Here is a 19,322-nt window from a genome sequence, read left to right on the forward strand (position 1 = left end):
CTGAGCTCTGTGTTGGATTGTGGCCAGAGTGTGAAGTGAGCCCCCTTGGAGTGAGCCCCCAAAGCTCCTGTGTCATTGCAGAGGATTCTGGGGATGCGTTTTTCAGTTCCTTAACACACAGCCTATAAAACTGGCCATGCTTGAAGTAGTGTGGGGGCTAACTGCTTCCATTAAGATGGGTGCCTTGTCAGTTATGTACCTCAGGCAGCTGGTTAGTCTGCCTGTATGGTAAAGTGGATCCCACAGTTCACGTCGGGCTCCTTATAAATATTTGAGAAATGCCAGCCTATTCCCTGCCTCTACAAATCAAGTCCGCTTTTCTCCAGGCAAAATTCAATTTCCTAGAATCCCTCCTCACACACACACACATAATTCATCTTCTATGGTTTTGTTTACCAACTATAACCCCTCCACTCCCCCCCTCCCAAAGAAACGAAGGAAAGAAGGAAGAGAAGAAATTAATGTTTGCTCAGGTCAGGGGATTTTGCTTCTAAACGATCCCTTCGATTCTTCCAAATCTGCCCGAATTTTGGTAGCAAGACGATGGTGCATAATACTTCCCTCAAGCCCAGCAGCAAAGGAGAGGCCGGAATGAAATGCCAGTCATGGCCAGTAACTGTGGAGACTCAGGCCGTTGCTAGATGAGGGTTTAGCCCAGGCTGATACCAGGGCTCACCCGTGTGCGTCCAGATGACGCACAGGGGATCCCAGGGTCAGCCCGGGCTAAACCCTCCCTTGGCCTGGGATAACCGGCACCGGTTGTGGCCTGGTATTTCTGCAGCCCCAGGCTGAGCCCATGGCTGCGGAAGGTCTAGCTGGTTCCGCGGCTTTTCTTGGCTACGCAGTTTACTCGCGAGCAGCAGGGAGAAGCCATGCACTGGGCACAGCGCTCCACAGGAGCACTGTGCCCATCAGGTTGGGGGGGGGGAAATCACGGGGGAGGGAGATCGGGGCCAGGGGGGAATCACGGGGGGGGAGAGAGATGGGGGCTGGGGGGGAGAGTGGAGCCAGGGGACATCAGGGGGGAATCACGGCCCAGGAGCAATGGGGGGATCAGCCATGGCTGGCTGGTGGGTGGGCGGGCAGTTGGGCAGGTGGCAGGTGGGCGGGCGGGCAGAGGGGCATTTGACATCGCAGGGGAAAATCGCATATGGCCCCTTTAAGATTAAAAAAACAGCCGACGCGATGGGGCTTTCCTTTACCCCATCACGTGTCATGTGTGGACAGGAGCGACAGCCCGTGCTACTTCTAGCGTGGGCTGGCCCCTCTACACACCGGGATTTAAAGGTAGGTCTAGCAAGGCCCTCAGTTATATTAAAAAGGGCCTAATCAAAACCAGCTCCAAGCTTGAGGGCATTCTGGATGCCGTTCTCTCTCTGTGTGTGTCCCCTTGTTTGTCAGTGGGCCCTGATAGGCCTCTCTGGAGGCAGTGATGAATAGAAGGAAATAGTGTGCAGGAGCGCTCCTCACAGTGTCCAGGCCTAGCTGTGATTTAAATTTCTCACAATGCCCCCAGAGTGATGCTACATCAGGGGCATTGTGGGATGTTTAAACAGAAGCTAATGCTGGCCTGATATATATACACACATACACACACATACATATATAAACAGGTATCAATGATTGACCTGTTGGGGTCCCCACCAGCTGCCCAAGGATATCAGGAGCTGACACCAGTCCTGAGCCTACAGCTTGCTTCCCCTCAGTTAAACCTTCACTGGAGGTGTTTAAGCAGAGGCTGCTGGGTGGCCATAAGTTGGGGATGCTATGTTTGCACATTCCTGCCCTGAGCAGGGATCTGACCTTGGTAGATGACCTTGGTAGATGATCCCTCCCAACTCTAACATGCTATGATGCGGCGTTCTGAACACAGAGGGTGTTGAGCCACTTTAGCTCGAGAGCTGAATTCCCAAAGGGAATGAGGAACCTCATTTCAGTGGTGGGCGGGGCTAAAGGCAATGGGGTGGATCCAAAGGCAAAAGGGTGTGTGGCCAAAATATATATATAAAAATACCAGCATATTACTGACACTAACTAAGCCTTAGGAGAGGCGTTTCAACCTTTGAGAACTGAGGGGGGGAGGGGAACTGCACAAAAGCTGGGAAGCCACCAAACAATTGATGGTCAAGGGAAAGGGGGTGGAGTCAGGAGAAGAAGGTGTGATCATCTACTACCTTTCCACACTGATTTATGTTCTGAGGAATGCCTCCACATCTGCTATGGAACTGCTACACATTGCAGAAGATTCTGGTACACCTTTGAGACTCATTTTCAGTTTATGTGAGATGCCAGGCTGCTTGGCCTTGAATGTCATGCAACCCAAGATGTACCCTAGAATGCACTCAGGTCACTCTGAAATGGTGGTCAAAGCTGTTTTTCAGGGAAAGTTATCCACCATTACTGACCTTATTGAGGAACCTCCAACAAGATTTTAAGGAACCCCAGGATTCCTAGGAAACTACTGCTGTACTGCTTACTTCATCTGGCCCTCACTTTCCAGTTCTATTCCTGGGAGGGAGGGAGAGAGACAGCAACAGCAACAGAGGCCATGGCTAGACCAGGCCTATATCCCAGGATCGTCCTGGGATCATCCCTGTGCATCCAAATGACACACAGGCTGGGACGACCCCTCCATTTGCCTGGGATAATCCTTAGGTCTAGCTAAGGCCAGAGAAATACGAGCTAGATCAACTCAATTTTACACTTGGGAAGGCCGAACAAATTTATTCTAGGCTTAAAAGTGACTCTCTTTAAAGGAGTTGAGAGTATCCTTGCTTTAACAGACAGAAGTGATGGCTGTACTTCATTAACCCCAACGTACGAACAATGTTCCATAGCTATCCATGTAGGAACATCACTGTGGACCATGTAAGAACATCACGGCTGGTCTCACAGATAGATTCAGGCATAGTGCACACTCAGTAACCCCTCTTTACAACCTCTTCTGTCAAATGCCAGGAAAAACATAGCTTGTATATCCTGGCCCTCCTCTCTCACAAAAAAGCTCCCTGTGTTTTGTTTGCCATGTCCCCTGGGCATTGCCTTCTGATGACATCAGTGACGGTCTTTCTTCTTTCAGCCAGCCTCCTCAGGGTCTTGTTGACTTCCATGTTTAAGCAAAATGTCAAAAGACTCAGGCCAACCTCATCTCAGGGATCCCATCAAACTCAACAATCCATAACAACTATGCCCTCTTTTACAAAGACAAGAAGGTCATAAATCTTGTGTTCACACTTTTAAGGGGCATGGAGATAGCTTTGGATTTCAATAAATGACCATTTTCACAACTTTGAAAGAAAACATTTAAAAAATCCATCTGATGCCCTATTAAAATTTAAACTGTAATAGCTAGAAAGGTTTTGCTGTTATTATTAAGTATGTGTCCCATTTTCTTCAAAAGTATAGACAGTTGCATTTGGAATACCTTCACTGGGAAAAACAAAACAAAATACACCAAAAATCAGTTTTGCTAATTATTTAACCGGTATGTGACTGCCACATGCATTGGACTTTTTGAGTATTCAGATTCTAACTTTTAACCTAGTTCCATCCCAAATCTGCAGGGGAATTTCAAAAGTAACTTTATATATTATTGATACAAAGAATAGAGAAAGTGTGTCTGTCTAAAAGTGATTATAGAGTCAAAATTCCATCATTCAAAACCTGGTAATCTGAAATGCCTTGTAATTCCTACTCACTTGTTCGTCCACCAGTGTATTTAAAGCTGTGTTAAATAAACAGGACTCCACAAATTTAGTCACTTGGCCCTTCCTGGGTTATTTATTTGAAATATTAATAAGCCAGTTGCTGAGCAAACCTTCCCAAGGTGGCAGATAATTTGCTGGGGAACATGGGTGGGAGGGTGCTGTTGCACCTGTGTCCTGCTTGTGGGTCCCTGGTCAACAGCTGGTTGGACACTGTGTGAACAGCGTGCTGGACTAGATGGACCCTTGATCTGATCCAGCGTGACTCTTCTTATGTTCTTACGTTCTTAATTTTAAAAATTGGGGAAAACAATACAACAAAACCACATCATAAATTATTAAAAACTGCAGTGAAAAAAAAGAGAAAGAGATAAAAGCCAGCAGGACAACAATCAAAAGGCTGGCAAATTGAAAAGGTCTTTAAAGCCTGCTTAAAACTCTGCAGTGAGGGAATCAAACAACGTTTCCAAAGCTGTAGGGTCACTAACTGTGCCCTGCCACAGGCACCCAGAAAAATGATTCCCTACCTACCTAAGTTTCCTGTGAATTTTATGGTGGTAAGGCACAAGTTTTGCTCTGATCCTTTATTATTATTATTATTTATTTATTTATTTATTTATTTATTTATTTATTTATATAGCACCATCAATGTACATGGTGCTGTACAGATTATACACAGTAAATAGCAAGACCCTGCCGCATAGGCTTACAATCTAATAAAGTTGCAGTAAACAATAAGGAGGGAAAGAGAATGCAAACAGGCACCGGGTAGGGTGAAGCTAACAGTATAGAGTCAGAACAAACTCAATATTTAAAAGCTATAGGGAAAAGAAAAGTTTTTAGCTGAGTTTTAAAAGCTGTGATTGAGTTGGTAGTTCTCAAGTGTTCTGGAAGAGCATTCCAGTCGTAAGGGGCAGCAGAAGAAAAAGGACAAAGCCGAGTAAGGGAAGTGGAGGTCCTTGGGCAGGCGAGAAGCATGGCATCAGAGGAGCGGAGAGCACGAGCGGGGCGATAGTGTGAGATGAGAGAGGAGAGATAGGCAGGAGCTAGACCGTGAAAAGCTTTGAAGGTCAACAGGAGAAGTTTATAGTGGATTCTGGAGTGAATTGGGAGCCAATGAAGAGATTTCAGAAGTGGAGTGACATGGTCAGAGCGGCGGGCCAAGAAGATGATCTTAGCGGCAGAGTGGTGGACAGAGACCAGCGGATTGATGTGAGATGAAGGAAGGCCAGAGAGAAGAAGGTTGCAGTAGTCCAACCTTGCCTTTAAAGGCAAGGGTGTGTGTTCTTGAGTCCCACAGCCCTTTCTTCCCATAGAACAGGGGAACCCATGTGGAAACCCTCTCAACATTTAACTGGATTGTAGGTTCCCTCTTCTGAGTTCTCTGTATGTGCCACAAAACTCAATGGAGGGGCTCACTGGTAACTGTGTCCTTTTGGACCATTCTTCCCCTAACCTGGCAGCTATTGGCCATGCTGGCTGGGGATTATGGGAGTTGGACTCCAGCACATCCAGAGGATGCCAGGTTGGGGGACCTTGACTTTTAAATCCAGGCTCCACACAGGAGTAACAGGTTTATTTACAGGGTTCAAGACTGCTTCCTCTCTGAGGTCTTTTAGGCAGGCCTGTAGCAGGGTTGTAGCAAGGAGATTAGAGGGATAGGCTTACTCAGACTGGATGGGAAATTGTCTGAGTATCCCACCCTCCATCACCCAATAAAAGATCCTCTTAGCTTCCCAAATGAAAAACAGGATATAACTGCTGTTAATAAATCTTCAGACTGTATCCTGACTTGGGATGTCAGGAATCAGGATAAGGGAAAGGGAAAGGAATGGCAGAAGACAGAGATGTAACACATGCCATGTCCCATTCCACACTTCCTTTCTCCTTATTCCTTTAATAGGATGCATCATTTATTTACAATGGCATGTGGTAGCCTCACCGCTGCTAAATGCTTTAGAATCATATAAAATATGTAGTAGTGATTCAAGGCTGTCAATTTTGCTGGGATGATGGAATCCCTGATAGAACAGGCTGCTTAGAGGTACAATCTGGGCAGGATCTACACTACTGCTTATAACAGTTTATAATGGTTATGACAACTGTTCAGGCCCAGGACACATTACTTATACCGTTTTCATAATGTTTTTGAAGTGTTATATCCTGCTTGGTGTAGATTGGGCCCTGGATTCATGCTGTTCTGCCAAGTCCTGATCCTGTAGCTAACTGTGCAGCCTTGTGTTAGAACAGAGGTGCAGAATCTCAGCCATGAGGGTCAAATTCAGTCCACCAGCGATATCAATCCAATCATCTGGGGTTCTCTAGGGGCCTTGCTAGACCTAGGACATAATCCGTCTGGGAGGAGGGGTGACGGCGCGCTACAGCTAGCATGCGCCGTCGCCCTTTTCCAGACGTCAACAAGCGACGGGGCAAGGGAAAGCACTCCGTCGCGTGCTCCGGTTTTCCCCACCTTAAAGAGCCATGTGCGCAGGAGCGCACCACTGAAGAAGGTGTTTTTTTAAAAATAATAAAGGGTTCCCCGCTCCCCTGATTCCCCCCATGATGTCTGATGACCCCCTGCCCGCTCGCTCGCCTGTCCTCCCCCCATCCGCCATGGCTGTCCCTGTCCCTGTTCTTCTTCCCCTGCCCCCGACCCCGATGCCCGTTACCGTCCCCATTCTTCTGCCCCTGCCCCTCCATCCCCGATGCCTGTCCCCATCCCCATTCTTCTTCCCCTGCCCCACATCCCCAATGCCCGTCCCCGTTCTTCTTCCCCCGCCCCTCAACCGCCATGGCTGTCCCCGCTCGCCAGGCCCTGTCCCCATCCTTTTCCCCCCTCCCCGATGCCCATCCCTGTTCTTCTCCCCCCCTCTCTCCTGCCGGGCCCAGTCTTTCCCCCGGCCCCCATCTCCCCCCGTGATTCCCCCCCGGCCCGATGGGCACAGCGCTGCTATGGAGTGCTGTGCCCAGTCTGTGGCTTCTCCCGGCTACTCGTGAGTAAGCAAGCAGCTGGGAAAAGCCACGGAAGCCGGGCCATAAGCGAATCCGCTTATCCCGGTTCAAGGGAGGCGTTAGCCCAGCCTGACCCCGGAATTCCCTGTGCGTCATCTGGATGCACAGGAGGGGGACCGGGCCTCACACCGGGCTAACGCCTCATCTAGCAATGGCCTGAGTTAGACCATTGGTTCATCTAGCCCAGTATTGTCCTGGGCTACGGCTCCCCAGGACAGGCAACGGCTCCCCAGGGTTTCAGGCAAGAGTTTTCCCAGCCCTACCTGGGGATGCCAGGGATCAAATCTGGGACCTTCTGCATGCCAAGCAGATGCTCTACCACTGAGCTACGACCCCTCCGCAAGGCATACAAGATAAAACCATACAACAGAAATACAATGAAAATTCAATAAACAGATGTTCAATAAAAACTATGACACATATCACCAATAATACCTGCAGCCCACAGGTTATGGAAAGGCCAGTGAAAACTGCTGGGTCTTCACAGCTTTCCTGAAGATCGGTGCAGAAGGAGACTGGTGAACCCTTGAAAAAGCCACTCCCTCACCATATGTGTATGAACTTGGTCTAAATCTTCCTTTTGACTGTCTGTTCAGAGTATACGGCTGTGTAACTTTAAGATCCTTCAGCAAGAGATCAGTGCTTTGTTTTGCGCATATAGTGGTGCATTGAGACTGAGCAGTATGGTACATCCAGATAAGTTAAATGTTATCAGTAATGTAATCTAATAGGAAATAATGGAGATAATTTTAATACATCAGGAGTTATTTTATGATGTTCACTGTCTAAGCTGATGTTTGAATACTTTTTGAAATATCAAGGGTTAACACTCTCCCAGGGAGTGTTAATTGCTACATTTATAGGGAAATCACACAGTTAGATACAATTATGGTAAGCAAAGCATAACTTACGAATGTGTTTGCTAGTTATTGGCTTTCACTGTGTATGTTGTGGTTAATGTGCGTTTGGTGTGCGTAACTATCTAATGACAGTTCATATTCACATGGTGGCAAGAAGAATAAGCATAGCTGGGCAGTATGAAGAGGAGATTTTGCATATGGCCCAGTCAGCCTACATAATCTCCCAGTGATTAATCAGGCAATGTGCACATCGGCTAGTCAACATTTATATTCTCTGGAGGTTATGCATATTGAATGAGCAACATACAAAATTCCTGCCGTCAACGCACATTTTCCAACATCGGTTGGGGTTGATTGCCCTTCCTGACTGGTGCAGAAATTCAGGCTGTCAATTTGTCCACATTCTCCCTGCCTTCATGTCAAAGTCCATCTTCACCCCTCTTTATGTGCATTCACTGCTCCATTCGCTTTAGCCCCCACAACATATTCAACACTTACCATTAAATATATAATACCAAGCAATGCAACAAAAGCCACCAGAGTTAAATGTAGAGAAGACCTGGCACATTATAAACACCACTGCGTTGTAACTAGGGCTGTGCACGGACCCCCCGTTTTGTTTCAGAGCCCGTTTGGACCTTCCGAAACAGGCCTGTTTCATTTCGGGTCATTTTGGGACACCCCCCCCATTTCATTTCGGATCTGAATCCGAAGAAAAATTTGGACCTTCGAAACGCTATTCGGATGCCATTTTTCTCCATTGACATGCATTGTCTGAAAAAAAGCCTATAACTTTTTTATTTTTAATTATAGAGCAATGAAATTTGGTGAGCTTACAGATACTTTGGAGATGCTTATGCAAGTCCAGTTTTAGACAGAGCTGTACATCGGTTTTCTTGCAATGAATTTTTAAAAATGTGAGTTCCAGTCATTTCAAAGTGCTATAACTTCCTCATTTTTCAAGAAAAACACATCTAACATTGCATTGTGATAGAACTGAAGCAGGGCTTGGCAATTTTGAAACACATAGGTTTATCCGCTGATTTTTAGTGATTTTTTAAAAAAGTTTTACCATTCCGCCTTTACAAAAATGCATTAATCTCCATCATTTTTAAAGGTAAAGACCTGTAACTAGGCACCATGCTAGCCTCTAAATAGGATCTTAGGTACCCCAAGTTTGAAGCATATTGGTTCATCCCCCGAATTTTAGTGAATTTTTACAACTCAAACCTCGTTGAGGACTAGTATCTTGAGAGGTAGTTCCCCCCACCCCCAAAAGAAATGAAATTACAGATACAGACCTGGAAATTAGCACCATAGTAGGTCTTCAGACGGGCTTGATTCATGGCAATTTTCAAGCACATAGGTCTGTTGCTGCATTTCATTTTTTGATTAATATTTATTACAATTTCTGTAATGTAGTTGTGTTGTGCTTTGCCCTCACACTTTTGTCTTGTATACTTGTGTAAACAGCCTGCTTTATAATACACAGGCAGCCCAACACAACACACACACAGTCACATACACACATACACACACACACTGATAGAAAGATCAGAATGAAGAGAGAGAGAGAGAGAGAGGGGATGATGGAATATTTTTAATATATTTTTTGGTCTTTTTAAAGAACAGGATAACAATTGAACACACACACAAACACACACACACACACACAGTGAGAGAAAGGATCAAAGTTTTTATATTTTTTGTTTTGTTTTTATAAGAAAGATGAACAGAAAGAATCAACAACACACAAACACAGGGGTTTACAAAGGAAAGGTGGCCTGGCTGGAACAAGGAGGGAGGGGGGGAGGGGAACAGCAAACAGACACACACTCAAGAGGAAAAAACTGAAGTTAATATAATATAAAGAGCAGAATAAAGAAAGGCAAAACAGAGAGAACAGGGAAAGCAAAAGAGAAGAATAGAAGACCAAAGCAAACTACACTCCAAAAATTCCTCCTATACCAAGAGCTCCACGAAACAAGTCTTTCTACCACAACTCCTAAACCCACAAAGAGGGGATAAGGAAAAGAACTTATGATCTGCCCTTTGTGAAGCCCTCCTTCAACATTGCGATTGGAGGCTGCTGGAAAAACATGAGCAGGATTGGGGGATACAGTGGTGGAGTGTTCAGGACGATTGGGAGACGAAGCTGTCCATCACGCTGCAAACTCCTCCCCCTCCCTTTTTAAACCTTTTTTTCTAAAGAATTATGCCAAGAAAACCACTGAACAGATATAAATGAACATTATAGACGTAGGACATACACAACGCGATCTGTAACCTGACCAAACTCTGAGGTTAGTATTTTTAAAAATAACGAAGTTATAGACGTCTTTAAAATCCAATGAAACCCTATAGGAACAAAAGCGGTTTGAGCTAAAAATGCATCCAAAGCTCCGAATACTTCCAAAGCGTTTCGGATTGCTCCAAACCATTTTGGATCGTTTCGGAGCTCTGCTGTGCCGTTTCGGATCCGTTTCGGATCTGATTCGGAATGGACCAAGACACCCCTATCTGTTTTGGATTCAGGGTTTGGATCCGAAACGGTGCACAGCCCTAGTTGTAACTGGCCTCAATTGTACTCTTGATAACAAATAATATAGTACTTGTATGTAGCTGCTATATAATCTACCTGTTACACACTTGAATTTTTGTCTGTGTAACCCATTATGGCTTGTGCTGGGAAGCAAAAGAGCTAGGCCATGGGATGTTAGTAATCACTTCCAAACCTGCTTCAACCAATTCTGATATTCTCATGGAGGAACCAGTAGAGTTTGCCACAAAGCAAACCATTGGAATTGTCTTCACAATGTGATCCTAAATATACAGTGGGAAAATCCGATTCTTCCTGCGGTCTTGGGATTGTCCCGAGACCGCGGGAGGTGTGGCTACCCATCCTGGCTTCTTCCCTCCTCCCTGCGAGTAGCAGGAAGCAGTGGAGGGAAGGAACCGGGCTGGGAGGAATCGGGGGTGGAAGGAGTGGGGTTGGTTGCTTTTTAAAACAACAACAACTCACTTTTCATTGCAGTGCACATGCGCTCAACTCCTTTAAAAAATAGATTTTAAAAATGGCAAGCGCCTTCCTCCTGGGATGTCACACCTGCATGTGGACTAAGGGGAGGATCTCACGATCAGGATCTTGCGAGATCCTCCCCCCTCCATGGTGTAGAAATGGCCTTAGTCTAGCCCAGTATTGAGTAGCTCAGGCAGTGATTTCCCCCAGCAACTGCTATCTGGCCATTTTTAAAAATGGAGATGCCCAGGATTGAACCTGGGACCTCCTGCATGCGAAGCAGGTGCTCTACCGCTGAGCTACGGCCCTTCCCACCTTTTGCTCAGTGACAATGCTGTTGCCATGGTAGGGTGTGCAGTTTGTGGACTATCAAAGACATCATCTCAATAACTGCGGGAAGTGCTGGTGTCCTCCTTAAATGGCTGAAGCATGAGTTAAATCCGCCTTGAGGCAAGCTCATTTTGCCTTAGGCCATTGTTGACTTCTCCAAGCTTCTTGAGTTGGGAAGCAGTTCCTTGGCTGTAGCTAGCAATTTTCTTCTTGCATGCAAAGAGAATTCATGCAAGATTCTGCATCTCTCCTTTAATAGAGATATATATATTAAAATGCATGTTCTTGACTTATTTTTAATAACGGCAAAATAATCCCTCAGATGATAGCCAAAAAGATACTCTTAATCTTCACAATACTGAGTTTTGCCCAGTGATGAGGGTTGGTTCTCCTCATCAAAGTATTTATTTTGTTGCCAAACGTGTTGTTGTGATATTGAGAAAACTGTCCCGGAGAGATATGTCTTGATATGTAGTAAAACAATTTCCAGTGCTAGATGAATGGTTCATTTTGTATAGAAAGAGTAGTACTTGATCTACACCATAGGTGGGCAACTTATGGTCTCCAGGTGTTTTGACCTACAACTCCCATCACTCCACATCATGGACTTCACTGGCCAGGCTGATGGGAGTTATAGGCCAAAATATGTGGAGGGCCATAAGTCATCCATCCCTGTTATATTTATTTATTTATTTATTTATTACATTTTTATACCGCCCAATAGCCGAAGCTCTCTGGGCGGTTCACAAAAATTAAAACCATAATAAAACAACCAACATGTTAAAAGCACAAATACAAAATGCAGTATAAAAAGCACAACCAGGATAAAAACCACGCAGCAAAATTGATATAAAATTAAAATACAGAGTTAAAACAGTAAAAATTAAATTTAAGTTAAAATTAAGTGTTAAAATACTGAGAGAATAAAAAGGTCTTCAGCTGGCGACGAAAGGAGTACAGTGTAGGCGCCAGGCGGACCTCTCTGGGGAGCTCATTCCACAACCGGGGTGCCACAGCGGAGAAAGTTATAAACTTTCAAGTATTCCAAATTGGTCAATTTCATCACCTCCACTGCGTTCTGCTGCTGTGGCTTTGAGTATAGGGCATTCTTCTCTGGAATGGAAAGACGTTGTCCATCAGATTAGACAGTATTTGGTCAGATAGCACAATGATCTGATTAATGCATGTGTTCCAGATTTTTCCTAATTATTCTTCCCAGGCTCACATTTTCCTGTTCTTCTATCTAGAAAGCACTATTTGCATGTTGTTAGTGCATTCATCATTAGCTCTAGATTTCACTCTGAACTAATTTACCAGCAGGGTCTACTGAAAATTCACAGAAAAGCCCTCTGATCAAATTCCAAATCACCTGACCAATATTTATTTATTTATTTCATTTCATTTCTACACCATCCAATAGCCAAAGCTGTCTGCGCAGTCAAAAAAAAATTAATACCATAAAGTACAATTTAATATATAAAACTTAAGCAACAATATAAAAATACAACCAGAATAAAACCTAGCAGCAATGCTGAGATTTGAAATACAGATTTAAACCAGCAGAGCTAAAAGACTAGGATGCTAAAATGCCTGGGAAAATTAAAAAGGTCTACCCATGGCGCTGAAAGGAGTACAATGTAGGTGCCAGGCAAAACTTTATAGGGGGCTCATTCTACAAACGGGGTGCCACAGCAGAGAAGGCCCTTTTCCTGGTAGCCAATGTCCAAACTTCCACAGATTTGTGCAAAGGCAGACATAGCTTAGTCAAATCTTAAGAATTCTCTGAATATATATCATGGGTGACCATATGAAAAGGAGGACAGGGCTCCTGTATCTTTAACAGTTGCATAGAAAAGGGAATTTCAGCAGGTGTCCTTTGTATATATGGAGAACCTGGTGAAATTCCCTCTTCATCACCACAGTTAAAGCTGCAGGAGCTATACTAGAGTGACTAGATTTAAAAGAGGGCAGGGCACCTGTAGCTTTAACTGTTGTGATGAAGAGGAAATTTCACCAGGTTCCTCATATATACAAATGACACCTACTGAAATTTCCTTTTCAATACAACTGTTAAAGATACAGGAGCCCTGTCCTCCTTTTCATATGGTCACCCTAATATATCTGTTTTTGATTTCATCTTTAGAACATAGGGTACATTTTTGAGGCCAGTGCCAGGATTGAGGGGTCCTTGAGGAAAGAGCCCTCGAGGTCCCCCTCAGCAAGCTTACCAGGAGGCAGAAGGGTGCAATGGTACTGTGGCAAGTATTAGTGTGGTCACTATAGCCAATTTTCATTGGTTCAGAAGCATTCTGGGGAAAGGAATATGGTGATGGCTGCAGCCAAATCACCTGATGCATCTTTCTCAGAATGCTGGTTCCTAAGAAAGAAGCAGAAGCAAACAATAACCCCCTAATTTTCTTTTCATTTTTTAAAAAAAGATAAACTACCCAAAGGGATGCCACTGGCTCTGGCAGTTGCACCACTATGCCAGGTGCTGACACCTGGCCTGTTTAAGCTTCAAAATAAGGAGAAGAGAGGCACACATGACCGGTATTTTGTATGCAGTCGAATACAGTTCTGCTGTACGCAGCATTTACTTACTGGAGCTTGAGGGATGAAAAGAGAGAGAGGTTGGGGAGTGTGTGGGAAATTCTCCCTTGTACTTTACTGTTACTTACATCTCTGAAAGGATTCACATCTTCCCCTTGACAATAGAGCAGTATATGATCAAGAGAGACAAAAATAGATATAATTTCTCCTTTCTTTTCATGTACTGAAATCGCCTTGTCGTTCTATTAATAGCAGCAGGCCCCGTCTCATCTTTCCTTCTGATGATATTTGCTCGTGTTTAAAGCTGTAGGTTGGGAGAACAAGAGAATCTGAACAAAAGTATCTGAGCCCGGTTTTGAAATGAGCGAGTATTCCACTGTGAGGTTTGTGGAGGGCAAGACAGACAGATGCTACTGAGGGGGGGGGGAGAGAGAAAAGCCCACCACAGCTGGCTAAGATTTAAGGATCATTCTTATGTAAAGCTATGACTTTGAGTGCAAGCCTCACCGGCTCCAAGGCCTGCAGGCCCTCCTCTTCTCATCCCTCCTTCCCTCATGCAGCACTGTGAAGCCCTGTTTCCTTTCTGGGTTCAAAGGCAAACCCTCATCTGCAAACCAGGTGCAGAGAAGAGTAGGAGTTTGCACAATTTCTTATAGCAGCTCAGTATTGACCGCTGCAGTTGTGGGCAGTCAGATGGTCCTCCAGCTGTCCCGGACTGCAGCCCCCACTGGCTGGGGATTATGGGACTTGTGGTCCAACACATCTAGAGGGCACCAGAGTAGGGGAAGCTGTCTTTCAGGATAAAAAAGGGAACGCCTCAATGCCAGAGCTTCTTTAACAAAGGCGGGAGTTGAGAATGACATATCTTGGTGCAATTGTCTTTCAAGATGCTACATCTGGTGTCTCCAATCATAGAATCATAGAATAGCAGAGTTGGAAAAGGCCTATAAGGCCATCAAGTCCAACCTCCTGCTTAGTGCAAGAATCCATCTTAAAGTATACCTGACGGTTGTCCAGCTACCTCTTGAATGCCTCTAGTTTGGCAAAGCCCACGACCTCCCTAAATCACTGGTTCCATTGTCATACTGCTCTTACAGCCAGGAAGTTTTTCCTGATGTTCAGCCGGAATCTGACCTCCTGTAACTTGAGCCCATTATTCTGTGTCCTGCATTCTGGGATGGCTGAAAAGAGATCGTGGCCCTCCTCTGATCCTGGCCCTCCTCTGTGTGACAACCTTTTGAGTACTTGAAAAGTGCTATCATGCCTCCCTCAGTCTTCTCTTCTCAAGGCTAGACACGCCCAGTTCTTCCAGCCTCTCCTCATAGGGCTTTGTTTCCAGACCCCCTGATCATCCTCATTGCTCTCCTCTGAACCCCCTCCAGCTTGTCTGCATCCTTCTTGAAATGTGATGCCCAGAACTGGATGCAATACTCAGTGACATGCCTATGGGCATTAATGTGCCTGCAAATGCCTCTCTCAGCTCCCATCAGGATCCTTGCACCCCACCCCAGCTCTTATTTATTTATTTATTTATTTATTTATTTTAATTACACCATTTTCCTTTTTTTCTTTTAAGTTGCATGCTGCAAAGTGCCGTGCTGCTCTCCAGCATCATCTTTATTGGGATTCGAAAGAGTGTTCCCCCGTGTTTTGGATCTTACATCCCACCTACCGCTTGCACTTAGGATCTTGGGCAAGTTACTTTTCTTGCAACCTCGCCTGTTTGTCTTCTGGGAAATGAGTGCTTTCTGACCAGCCATCCATCCATCATGGTAGCCATTTTATGAATGGGCAAGCTCCACCCTCCATGGTAGGGTTTTTGTGAGAGTGATCAAGACACTCTCCCAAAATTCCAAAGTTTCCCACCAACTTAAAGAGGTTGGGGACCCCTGTCTACATGGAGCTGCTTTTATGCCAGGGTCAGACTATTTGTTCCCCAAGCCTGGTGTGTTGTACTCTGACTGGCAACAGCTCTCCAGGCAGAGCTGTACTTTTGATCCTTCTAACTGGTGATGCCAGCAATTGAGAGCCAGTGTGGTGTAGTGGCTAGAGTGTTGGACTGGGAGTTGGGAGATCCAGGTTCTAGTCAACACTTGGCCATGGAAAACCACGGGGTGACTTTGGGTCAGTCACAGACTCTCAGCCCAACCCACCTCACAGGGCTGTTGTTGTGAGGATAAGTGGAGAGGAGTAGTAGTATGTACACCACCTTGGGTTCCTTGCAGGAAAAAAGGTGGGATATAAATGCAATAATAAAAAAAATTAAAAAAATAAAATTATGCATGGTGTGGAGAATTTGGATAGGGAGACATTTTTCTCCCTCTCCCATAATACTAGAACCTGGGGTCATCCCATGAAGCTGATTGGTGGGAGATTCAGGACAAGTAAAAGGAAGTACTTCTTCACACAGTGCATAGTTAAACTATGGAATTCACTACCACAAGATGTAGTGATGGCCACTAATTTGGATGGATTTAAAGGGATGTTGGATAAATTCCTGGAGGAGAAGGCTGTCAATGGCTACTAGTCCTCCTGATGGCTATTTGTTACCTCCAGTATCAGAGGCAGTAAGCCTATATACACCAGTTGCTGGGGAACACAGGTTGGGAGGGTGCTGTTGCACTGTGTCCTGCTTTGTTGGTCCCTGGCCAACAGCTGGTTGGCCACTGTGTGAACAGAGTGCTGGACTAGATGGACCCTTGATCCAGCATGGTTTTTCTTGTGTTCTTATGTTTGAATGATATAATGATTTCCGCCCGTTAATGGGAATGGTTCTGTACTGCCACAAAATCATCCAAAATAGGATTATTCCTTTTCTGTCAGCATATTGTATCTACTCCCATGCAGGTGTATGAAGATGGCTTTAGCCGAAAATACAGAAAATATATTGGACAAATGTCTATGCTTCACTGAATTTCCCCCTCTTAGAAGCTGCTATTTCGGGACATAAAGTGATGGTCTTCATGTTCTTACTAGGACAGCTATGTTCTTAAAATAACTTGACATTTATGACGAGGGGATTTCTGTGGCTTCGTTCTCCTTCATCTGGGACTCGAATGCTCACCGAAGGCAAAACAAATACACATGTTTTATAAGAAGCTGATAAAGGACTAGAGATTGGGAAGGTGACAGGTTGGCAGGGCACAATCCCTGAGGGATGTTCTTCTGCATAAGCTACATTGAAATGAATGGGTGATGTGCAGGAAGACTTGTTGGCGAATGTGAAAACAGAAGTTCCGTTTGCCAACTCCAATGCTCTTTAAAATAGGGATGGAGAATCTCTGAGTGCAAAAATACCAGCATGCGTGGAGGCGGGTAGCTGCAATGTCAGTGATGTCATGAATCCACTCTGGATTTCAGTCAAAGCCAATCAGAACCCTAAAGGAGCTCCCCCAAGGTGCCTTACAGTTCTGATTGGCTCTGACTGAAACCCAAAGCAGATTCACCACCCCACTAATATTGGAGCCACCAGCTTCCACTGGCCAGCATTAAAAACAAACAAAACCCTAGCATACTGTAGCTTAAAGCTCTTATTTTATTTTATTTTATTTTATTTTATTTTATTTTATTTTATTTTATTTAAAACATTTCTTAACTGCCTTTCCGGGCAGAAGACCTCTAAAGATGGCTTGGAACAATATAGAAAAGCAGTGCAATATCAGTTAAAAACAATAAAAACTAACAGTACAAACTAACACAAACTATCAATCTTATTGCCATTAACTAAGCTTCAGGAGAGGAATTCAATTTTTTTAGAAAGGGGCGGGGGAATACTTGGAGGTGGAGGCAGCAGAGGCTGGTGGGGATAAAGGATCTATCCAAGGTGCTGAACCCTACCACCAAAATAGGTTCCGCACCTTGGGTAGCCCCATTAGAATTATGCTTCTGACTGAAACCCAAATTGGCCCATTCAGAAGACACCTTAAACCATGGCCTTAACCGCAGTGGTTAAGCCAGAAAGCTGGGTTGTGTTCACAAGACACCTTAAACTACAGCTTTAACCATGGTGAATAAAGCAAAACGCCTTATTCACCATGGTTAAAGCCATGGTTTAAGGTGTCTTCTGAACACAGCATAGCTTTCTGGCTTAACCACTATGGTTAAAGCCATGGTTTACGGTGTCTTCTGAATGGGCCCAGTGGATTCACAGCCTCGCCAAAATCAAAGCCATCAGCCTCCACTGGTTGTAGGACTTTTTAAAAATTATTATTATTTTGTCTAAACATTCACAGGATTGCGCCCTAAACCCAACAGCATAAAGTTCCCCTCTTGGTATAGTCCAGCATGGTTGGATTAATATGATGGGCGGGGAAGACTCACATGGTTGCCATGTTCAGAGGCATACGACGACATCCATGTGGAACTGCTTTAGCTTTTATTTATTTATTTATTTATTTATTTATTTATTTATTTATTTATTTATATCCTGCCTTTCCCCAGTACTAGGACTCAATTCTTGGCTATAAATGTGTGCCTGTGTAAAGGAGACCCAATAACAACAACAACAACAAGAAGAAGAAGTGTTCGAAGCATGTTGCTTGCATTATCTAGTTGCCTTCTTCCAACAACCCTGCATGTGCATATGGTGTACTTATTAGAAAACAGTGCGTATATTTACAGAACATCTGTTAGCATTTAAATATGCATCTATATTGCATTTTGGCAGAATGCAAAATGCATTCTGCATTTAAAACCATCATAAAATGAGAAGTCTCTGAAACGACATGTCTTTGAATCAGTCTTGCAACTGTCCCCTTGTCTTCATCTGTGACATTTCCTGCAAAATAGACTTTCTTTTTTGGAATCTTTCTTTGCCAAGAGGGCTTTTTCACCATGGAAATAATCCAGGGTTTCAATTATGGAAAGGAAGCAAGGGAATACACTTGAACTATCCTTCTGGAATTATGTACAGTTACATTAGCACTACAAAATATAGCTACCTCTGAGATAGGAGATTGGCTTCTGACAATTGGGGTGTGTGTGAACCCTCTGAAGAGGGTAAACTAAGATTCAAAAGGAAGCTGAACTGTTTGCTGCATTGCAAGAGAGTGAAATTCAACAAGGACAAAGAACAGGTGTTCTACAGTGGGAAGAAGAAACAAAAGTACAAGTTGTCAAACTATGTATTCAGAATAATTATGTGATTCAGTGCTAAAGGGAGTTTAGCACTTCAGACTGTGGGGAAAGAGGGTAGGGTGTTTGAATGCTCCTTCACATAATTCTTCCCCTCCCTGCCCCTGAACACACTAGGGAGAGAATTAGGGCTGGTTCCAAAGCTTGAAATGAGTCCAGCCACCCTGCTCTTGCTAATTGTCACTGAAAAGTGGTTACTCTAAACATGGCCCTATTGGCTCAGGCCATTGCTTCCAGGTAAAAGATGGTATGAATCGTTAGTGGTAATAACTCAGTGTTTATCACGTTAAAACTAACGTTTTAAAAAAGCAAATATATGATGTATAACATTTCAAATCACTGCTGAAAAAAGAAAAAGGAAAACAGATGGATGAAATATAATTAAAATCATAGAATCATAGAATAGTAGAGTTGGAAGGGGCCTATAAGGCCATCGAGTCCAACCCCCTGCTCAATGCAGGAATCCACCCTAAAGCATCCCTGACAGATGGGTGTCCAGCTGCCTCTTGAATGCCTCTAGCAAGGGAGAGCCCACCACCTCCCTAGGTCACTGGTTCCATTGTCGTACTGCTGTAACAGTCAGGAAGTTTTTCCTGATGTCCAGCCGGAATCTGGCTTCCTGTAACTTGAGCCCGTTATTCTGTGTCCTGCACTCTGGCAGGATTGAGAAGAGATCCTGGCCCTCCTTTGTGTGACAACCTTTTAAGTATTTGA

At 44.4% G+C, this 19,322-nt stretch overlaps 1 protein-coding gene and 1 non-coding gene across 4 annotated transcripts in view; one reads left to right on the forward strand and one right to left on the reverse strand.

The window, feature by feature from the left end:
* Nucleotides 1-19,322, forward strand: part of PHACTR3 (phosphatase and actin regulator 3) — a 267,435-nt gene that overhangs the window by 69,278 nt on the left and 178,835 nt on the right. The gene's annotated exons all lie outside the window — the stretch shown is intronic.
* TRNAA-GGC (transfer RNA alanine (anticodon GGC)) lies at nt 6,981-7,052 on the reverse strand. Its single transcript has one exon. It is a non-coding gene; the product is annotated as a tRNA-Ala (tRNA).

This window comes from Elgaria multicarinata, chromosome 1, assembly GCF_023053635.1.
Source record: "Elgaria multicarinata webbii isolate HBS135686 ecotype San Diego chromosome 1, rElgMul1.1.pri, whole genome shotgun sequence".
NCBI classification, from domain to species: Eukaryota; Metazoa; Chordata; class Lepidosauria; order Squamata; family Anguidae; genus Elgaria; species Elgaria multicarinata.